Source organism: Geospiza fortis, unplaced genomic scaffold, assembly GCF_000277835.1.
Source record: "Geospiza fortis unplaced genomic scaffold, GeoFor_1.0 scaffold255, whole genome shotgun sequence".
NCBI lineage: Eukaryota > Metazoa > Chordata > Aves > Passeriformes > Thraupidae > Geospiza > Geospiza fortis.
The window spans coordinates 595,016-603,397 of record NW_005054497.1 but is presented as its reverse complement, the minus strand read 5'-3'; positions in this window follow the sequence as shown (position 1 = coordinate 603,397).

The window sequence follows — 8,382 nt, the reverse complement described above, 5'->3', positions numbered from 1 at the left end:
ATAAATCACAGGTGCCTTGCTGTGGCAACACAAATACCAGGTCAGGCAGCACAAGACAATCTGCCCTGCGCTGGTTCTGGCTGGGCTAGAGTTAATTTTCCTCACAGTGGCTGGTGTGGGGCTGTGTTTTGGATTTGTGGTGAACACATGGTTGATAATATAGAGAGGTTTTGTTATTGCTGAGCTGGGCTCACACAGAGCTGAGACCTTTTCTGCTTTTCCTACTGCCACGCTGGCCGGGAAGTGCATGGGAGATTAGGAAGAGATGGAACCAGGACAGGTGACCCAAACTGACCAAAGGGACATTCCAGACCATGTGACATCATGCTCAGTATATAAAGGGGGGGGGAAGAAGGAGGAAGAGGGGGATGTTTGGAGTGATGGCATTTGTCTTTCCAAGTCACTGCTATGTGTGGTGGGGCCCTGCTCTCTTGGAGCTGGCTGAACACCTGCCTGCCCATGGGAAGCACTGAATTAATCCCTTGTTTTGCTTTGCTTGTGCGTGCAGCTTTTGCTTTTTCTATCAAGCTGCCTTTATCTCAACCCACAAGTTTTTTTAGCTTTTAGACTTCCCATTCTCTCCCTGATCCCACTGGTGGGGGAGTGAGTGACCAGCTGCATGGGGCTTGACTGCTGGCTGGGGTTAAACCAAAGGCCACAAAAAATGACAGTCTATTATACATTTGTGCCTTGTGCCTTTTGAAGTTGGTCAACTCTTTTGTGGTGCTGGGATAATTTCAGTTGAAAAGCAAAGTTTTCCTAGTAGTGCATCATTGTTTTTGGCTTCTCAGGTGAGCAATTCACTTATTTCTTAACCAACCTGAAAAAAACACCATGTTCCTCTCTCTATTGCCATTCACTTTCTTATTTTTTCCTCTTCCACTTTGTTTATTTGATCCCCTATTTTTTGCTAGTCCAAGCTACACAACAGACTTATAAAACAAGAAGGGGATATCCAAAAAACACAAAACACCTCCTTAGCAGATTTTTACAAGAAACTTACTACTTGTGCAGTAGTAAGTGTGAGTACATGGAGTTTTGGAGGCATCTGTCACCTATATGCTGGGCCCAGCACTCTGCAGCGCTGGGAGCAGGGAACCCTTCCAGCTAACATTAGGGGGCAGTGATGCAATAGCTGTGGAAAGAGGGATGATGTAGTTCTTCATCAAAGCATTTCATTTCATGGGACATCAGATCCTCAAGACAAGATCTGTAGAGCAGAAGGGACTTTTCCTGACCTGGGGAAAGTGGTCTTCTGGTAAAACCTGTTTTCAAGGAGAAACACTGACTCAGTGAGGGGCAGAACCCAAGGTATAAACTCAATCTCTTTTTCCAGTTTCCAAGTACATGCCTGGCACTGCTATTGAGCTTTACTTTGCAGATTCCCACATAGTTTGTGAGGTTAAATGGGGCTATAAAACAGTTGAGGCTATTTTATTTATTCTGTGAGGAATAACACATTCCAAGTGGTATCAGTGGCAAATTCAGCCAATGGAAAGTGTTCAATAGTGTTGGGGGAAAGCGTAAAACAAACCAGAGGTATTTTCAGACTTCATTCGCCTCCACCTCCTGGCTGGTTTTGGAGATTCCCTGGCTACCTCCTCATCATGGCGTTAGTAGAGTCCTAGAGTTGGAGTTGCAGCATCTCTGAGATGGGGAGACAGCAGGACAAACACTCTCTTACCTTGTTACAGACCTGCCAAGTTCAAAAGAGATTTCTGGATTAGACATGTAAGAAAATAAGGTGCTTAAACCAAGCTGCTTGCAAACAGCTGTTAGGGAGCAGCAGCTACCTTCATGGCCCAAGATCTGCACCATCTCTGACCTGAGGCAGCCAAAGGCCCTGGAGATATAGAGAGACACGTTCAGAGCTCTCACAAATCTCATCACCATGGGAAGAATTAAGGAAGTATTATTTTAAATAACTTCTTGGCCATTTCAAATCCCTTTGCCTTCTTTCATGCTTTATTTTAAGGTGAAGCAACCCTTTGTCATATCTCACCCAGGCATTCTATGTATGTACTATGTATGTATGTACTATGTTTGTACTGTAGACTGCTAATTTAAGTTTTACTCCATCAGATGCTTCAGTCCTTCTCATTAATGAAAAGACATGGTCTTAGTTTTATACTCCTTTAATTAGTCTATTTTCTGTGTCATATTAGTTTGTTAAGCAGAAACAGATTGAAATATTAAGGATATTTACTCATCTCTAACACATCCTCAGTGCAATTATACATGTAGTTTGTACTGAAGCTGAGATGACATGAGGGACCAGTGTCCCTCTTGGTATGTGTGTAGAAAATAAAATTTCAGTTATGTTTATTTAAATTTCAGTAGAATTTGTCCCATAAGAAACATCTGTTTCTTATTTCAGATGTGCATTTTTTTCCAAATGTTGAAAAAGGGCTTTCCAAAGACACTGAGCAGCCTAAAATCCTGTCTAAGTAGCACCCTCTAGTGTAAATATGCTACTTTTGCAGAAAGGATTTCATTATACTGTATGGTTGGTTTTTTTTTTAAAGAACTGATATAGAAAGTGAAAAAACTGTGAACTCATGTAAAAAACCCATTTCGTATCCTTATCATATCCTTTCCCTATTTAGCAAAGCATATAGACTACATTTAATTTGAAGCACCTATTTTGGTTTTAAAAACTTTCAGGTGATTTTGTAGGTAGCATTCTTGGCCTTCCTTATAAATAATTTATTTTATGTGTGTCCTGTAGTTTTATTTATTTATTTATAATATGATGTCAAGAGGTCAGAAAATTATCACCTGTTAAGCTTACAGCTTCTGGAGTCTTTAAAAAAAAGCTAGAGCTGATAGAACACTTTTTTTTGGTTAGTGAAAAATGGTTTCTCAACAAGAATGTCTTAATTTTTCAATTGTGCAGAAAATATTACAAAACTATAAAATGCAATACAATTTGGCTGGTGAAATTGCTGATGTAATTATGTGATTACTCCATTTGCACTATGTTGTAGTTGCAAGCAAGTCCCAGATACTGAGAGTAATATCCTGGTTTAAATTAACATAGCAGCACTTAAGTACTCTCACGCCCTTTGCTTAATTTCAGAATTTTTATATCTGCAAATAGTACATCTGCACCATAGGGATAAAGAATGAAAAAGGGGTATTTTACCTTGAAACACAAAAGAGAAAAGTCTAATTCTCCTTCTCCTATGTAAATCAGTTAGGAGACCTAAATGAACAGCCCTGAGAAACTTTCTGTGATTTGGAGATACAAATGCAATATTATACCAACTGAAGACAATAAATCTTTTGAGAGTGCATGAAACGCAAATATTTCTTAACTTCCACAGCCTTGGAAAAAAAGCAGAGTTCAACCACCCAGAGATCTTTTTCTGAAACTGAATCCACTTGACAACTGTCTTTTGCTGCTAACGAAATACGGTTTTTATCTCATTCCTTGTTTCACAACTTGTCCATTTAAACATATCCTCTTTCTTTTCCCCTGTTTCTTTGTTATCCTCCCTTGTTGTCTGCCATTTCTCACTCATCTTATTTTAGTTCTTTCTCCCCATAATCATAGAATCATTAAGGTTGAAAAAAGACCTCTAAGATCATCGAGTCCAGCCATTAACTTCTAATGTTTGTGTTCTTCCCTCTAGCTTTGATTTCTGTGAGAATTTTTCCTTCAGTTGCTCCTCATAAGAGAGCTTCTGTACTATTTTCCCCCAGCAAGCATCCACTTTAAGGATTTTCCCCTAACTACACTTGTCAAGGCAGAGTAATAAATGAATCCTTTTGGTAACAGAAAACAAAATCCCAGGTAAAAGTTACACTATAATGGCTATGGGGTCTGGCATTGTTTTAGTCTAGGTGATGTTGCCACAGGCCCTCAGCCAGGTAATAATTAGCATTGACTCCATGATTCTCAGAAGGCTGATCAATCACTTTATTATTCTATCCTTATTAAGAAACCCATCGCCCTTACAGACACTCACAATACAGGTGGACCCAATTGGTCCTTGAATCCAAACACAATCACCATTGGCCAATTAAAAAACCATCCTTTGGTAAACAAATCTCCATAACACATTCCATGTGTTCACAGCAACAGGTGCAGCAAGTGAAGATAAGAATTGTTTATCATTCTTTTCTCTGGTCTTCTCACAGCCTTTCCCAGGACAATGCCTGGGAAAGTTGTGCATTGCTCTCTGTGGCCAGAGAGCTGCTGCCACGGGGGAGTTGGTTATGAATTTCCTATCCAGACTATTAGGAGAGAGACCTGTGCTCTGAGCATTGCTAATTTCAATCCATGTCACACATTGGGTTACTCACTCAAGAAACCCGTCTTGTTCCTGACATAAATATATTCCTTTACTGGATAATGTCAGTCTAAATTGCCTCTGTGATTATCATAGGAGCTGACAAAAGCAGTATAATCACCTTTGGTTTGGCTTAGAGAACATATCCAAAATGCTGCCCATCAAAATGTTTTTGATTATGTAACGTTTGTAATAGAAAGTACAGATTAATCCAAACTGCAGCATTTTGCCAGACTACAGATCTGCCCTTCTATTCACTGTCTGGAGGTGAAATTGCCTTTTTCCAGGCCAGTTCTCTGGCATACTAGGATATTCAAGAGGATTTGAGAGCACAATTTGCTCTTCACTTCAGAATCACAGAAAGGATGGATATTATATTCTTACTGCTCTTGTGTGGTGCAGGATTCCCTTATTATAGGGGTCTTGCTGGGGGGCCTGGGAAGAGGGGAATTTCCTACAGCATGACTTCGACATAGACAAAACCCAGAGAGTCAGACCTGTGCCAGACATCCTCCAGGATCCAGGAGAGGAAAAAAGGAAGGTGGGCTAGGGGAAGGAGATGTCCTCAAGAAGCTCTGCAAGGGCTGTCACCTTGTCTCTTCCCCAAGGTTCTTCTTCCCCTTTGTCTGAAGTCATAGGGAAGAATTAATTCTAACTGGAACCATAGCCCAGAAATTATGATGCATAGCATCATGTGTTAGGCCATACATTTGCTTCTCCTCTCTGTGGATTCCCATGTAACCCTACTACTAGGTGGGAAATGACTCTCAGAATCATGACAGTTCTTCAGCTTATTAGTGGAAGACTGGATTTTTTTCTGGCAAAAACCACCTTTTGAAAGGAAATCTACACTACAAGGAATACTACACTACTGTATTTTAATTACCATGCTACAAATTGAATGTGTTTGCAAGTGCTAGATGGGTGAGCATCAACTTTCGAGTTTTTAAACGATGATTAAAAGGAAATTACAACATGAAAAGTAGTAATTCTTCTCTAACTGACAGGATTTTTCTGTGCATCAAGGAAGCACTTTGCTCATCTTTCCTTTGGAATCAGAATTATGAACTCAGTTTCTCAGTAGAAAGAAAGTTTTAGGAAATATTCTCCGACAATTACAGAATGGAGCTACACAGTGGACTACAGTGGGATCAGCACTTTCAATGACAATATTTTACATTTCTGATTGTATTGGTATTGTAAAGAAGCCAGAGATAAAAACCACTTTGGCAAGTGTTCTTATTAGTTAAAAAGTACTCCACTCTTATTAAAGTGCTAGTGCAAACATTTATAACCTTCTAAAAATGCACCCCTGAAAACGGTCATTACACTTTAAAACTTTCTGAAGGAAAACCTGGGAAAGTAAAAATGTTCTTCTTGCCATGTTAGAAGAAAAATGACTGGCTCCAGTGCAGAAGTTCTCAACTCCCATGAAAACTGCAAGCCAGCAAAAACTGCTCCCCCAGTGCTTTGTATTGTGTTATTTGTTGTTACAGAAAGAATTTCTTTTCATTAGCTTATGCCTGGCAAGAAGACATCTTAAACCACATCGTGTGAGGGGAGGAGACAGTGAAGGGTGTGATTCATAATTTTTGAATGCAAAAGTCTGGCATCAAATATAAAGCTGTTGAACGGGCAGAGCTGGCTCATTGTTCTGCTGGTTTCACATGGCATTCCTTTATTTCCTTCTCTTTTTCTTTGTGCCTTCACACTGTGAAAGATCAGTTGATTTTTCTTCCCATAAGTTCCTGCAGAAATAGTTTTACTTATTTATTAAGAAAAATATAACTCCAATGAATGAAAAGGAATGAAAATTCCATTGGTAAGAGCTGTACCCCCACCACTATACAAAAAACAGGCCTCATTTTTATATCTAATTTCCTGAAAAGGATTGACTTTCTTTGGCTCCTTAGAGTGGTAAAAAGATAAGATATATTTACTATCCACTGGTTCCTGGAAGACAGACATAATTCCTTGACAAGATGAGAAACTAAGTATTCTATTTATTTCTAGCAGGACCTCGATAAGTCTGGATCGAAATGATGAAGAAATTATTGGCTCTGTAGAGAGAAAAAGGGAAGGACATTAGTCACATATATACTGCATTGATTTAAACAGTTATACACTCCAAGGAATCTCCATTTCATTTGTCAGAGTACACTGTATAAAAATACATTTTACAAGAAATTTATTGCACAGATTAAGAATCATGATTTTCCTCTTTTTAATAGTAATAATTAGCATATGTCAGTGTTATTTACAAATCCTTTTGTACACTAACAGGGCAGCCACCCCTGTTCTGTCGGCCCCCAGGCTGAGCATCATGTGCTATGCTGTGTCATTTGAAACACACCAGCAATGGATGGAGCCACATTTGGAAATGGACCAAGGACAGATGGAGCTGCACCATATAAATCTCACAGACCCACAAGTAAAGCAGAAAGCATGTTTAGATTGCAGTAATTCTGTATTATTTTAAGGGTTCAAATTGTACATGACTTTTCTTCCTTTGGGATGGCAGGAGAAAGAAAGGACTTAATGGTAATTCTCTCTATTTTCTGCCAATGACTTTGAGCTCCATATTGGCTATTTTGTCTTCTGGTGTTTTCCTGCATTCCCTACTGCTTGATTAAAGGAATTTTTCTGTTGTTTACCAGTGATAGCTAAACCTAGTTTCTCTTGAAGGAAATAAAGCCTGTTCTTTCTTACCACTGAACAGGCTGGTTCATAGATTATGAATGAATGACAAGTCCCATCTGGCAAGTCCTAATTTTCTGCCTGGTGTGTGAGCAAGTTCTGATGCTGGACCTCAGACTGCTCCAACCCATGTTTATCTGAGAACAGTGCAGAGATGTTTGTTTGCCAGAGTGTCCACTCTTGAGAATTTCTTCAGAAAAGTATTATTTGATATTGTATTTTTAGATTCTGCTGCACACTGATGCCATAGTGTTTGCAAATAAGACACTTATTTGTGGAAAGATTTTTTTAATCAGGGACAATTAGGAGTGTTGGTTTGTTTAGCAAGGCAAAATAAAGGCTGAAAGAAGAAAAGACTGCTGCCTATAAATAATGGAAGATGCAAGAAGCACAGCACTAGAGAAGAAGGGCATTCATGCGAGGTAATGAACACTATTTGCATAGGAGCAAAAAGGTCTAAAGGGGTGCCAGTATATATGGACAGACTGGAAATGTGCCAAGACTTATTCATTTGGGCAGGCAAGCCTATAGCAGCCTCCCAATGGGACTGGAAGATATGGAAAAAACAAACTGCATTTGTGATTATACTCAAAACATGTATGTGAAGGGTGTTTGGGACGGTGCATGGATAGCAAGGAGTGAACCTCAGCAACTAGTGGGTCTCTGCTAATTCCACATTCACTGAGAAAGGTGTGCCAGTGAAACGGCGCAGGGGACAGCTGTAGGAAGGCGTGGGTGAGGTTTAATGAGATCCACAAGCTGTAGCATGAGGAGAAACTCAAGAATCATGAAAAGGAACCACAGGTGTCACAGCTGCACTGGGTAAGTATCCTCTGCATTTACAGTGTCAAACAAAAATCATGTTTTCTGCTGACATTTCCATGTCCATGCCAGGTGAATAATTTATCTTCAGTGAAAAAGGGTCAGGGCACACTCCTACTGAGCAGCTGCAGCAAGATGTGTGATCCACGATAAGGGAGGTAAAAGCCTCTTAATTCGAAGATGGGGCGGTCAGCGAGGAGGAGTGGGAAGGTGACGACAGGAGGACATTGTCTTTAAGCTGTGCCAGGACAGCTTTAGGTTGGATATTAGGATGAATTTCTTCACAAAATGAGTGATTAGCCATTGGAATGTGCAGCCCGGGGAGGTGGCGGAGTCACCATCCCTGGAGGCGTTAAAGACTGGACGCGGCACTCAGTGCCATGGCCTGGCTGGCAGCGTTGTGTTCCGCCATAGGTTGGGACTCCATGATCTCAGAGGTCTTTTCCTAACAAATTCTGTGACAGGGCAGCCATGGGGGGATGGACTCCGGGCACACAACACAAGGAAGCTCAGGGCGGCAGAAAGGCTCAGACGCAGAACCCGTGAGGGGCGCAGCTGACGAACCCTG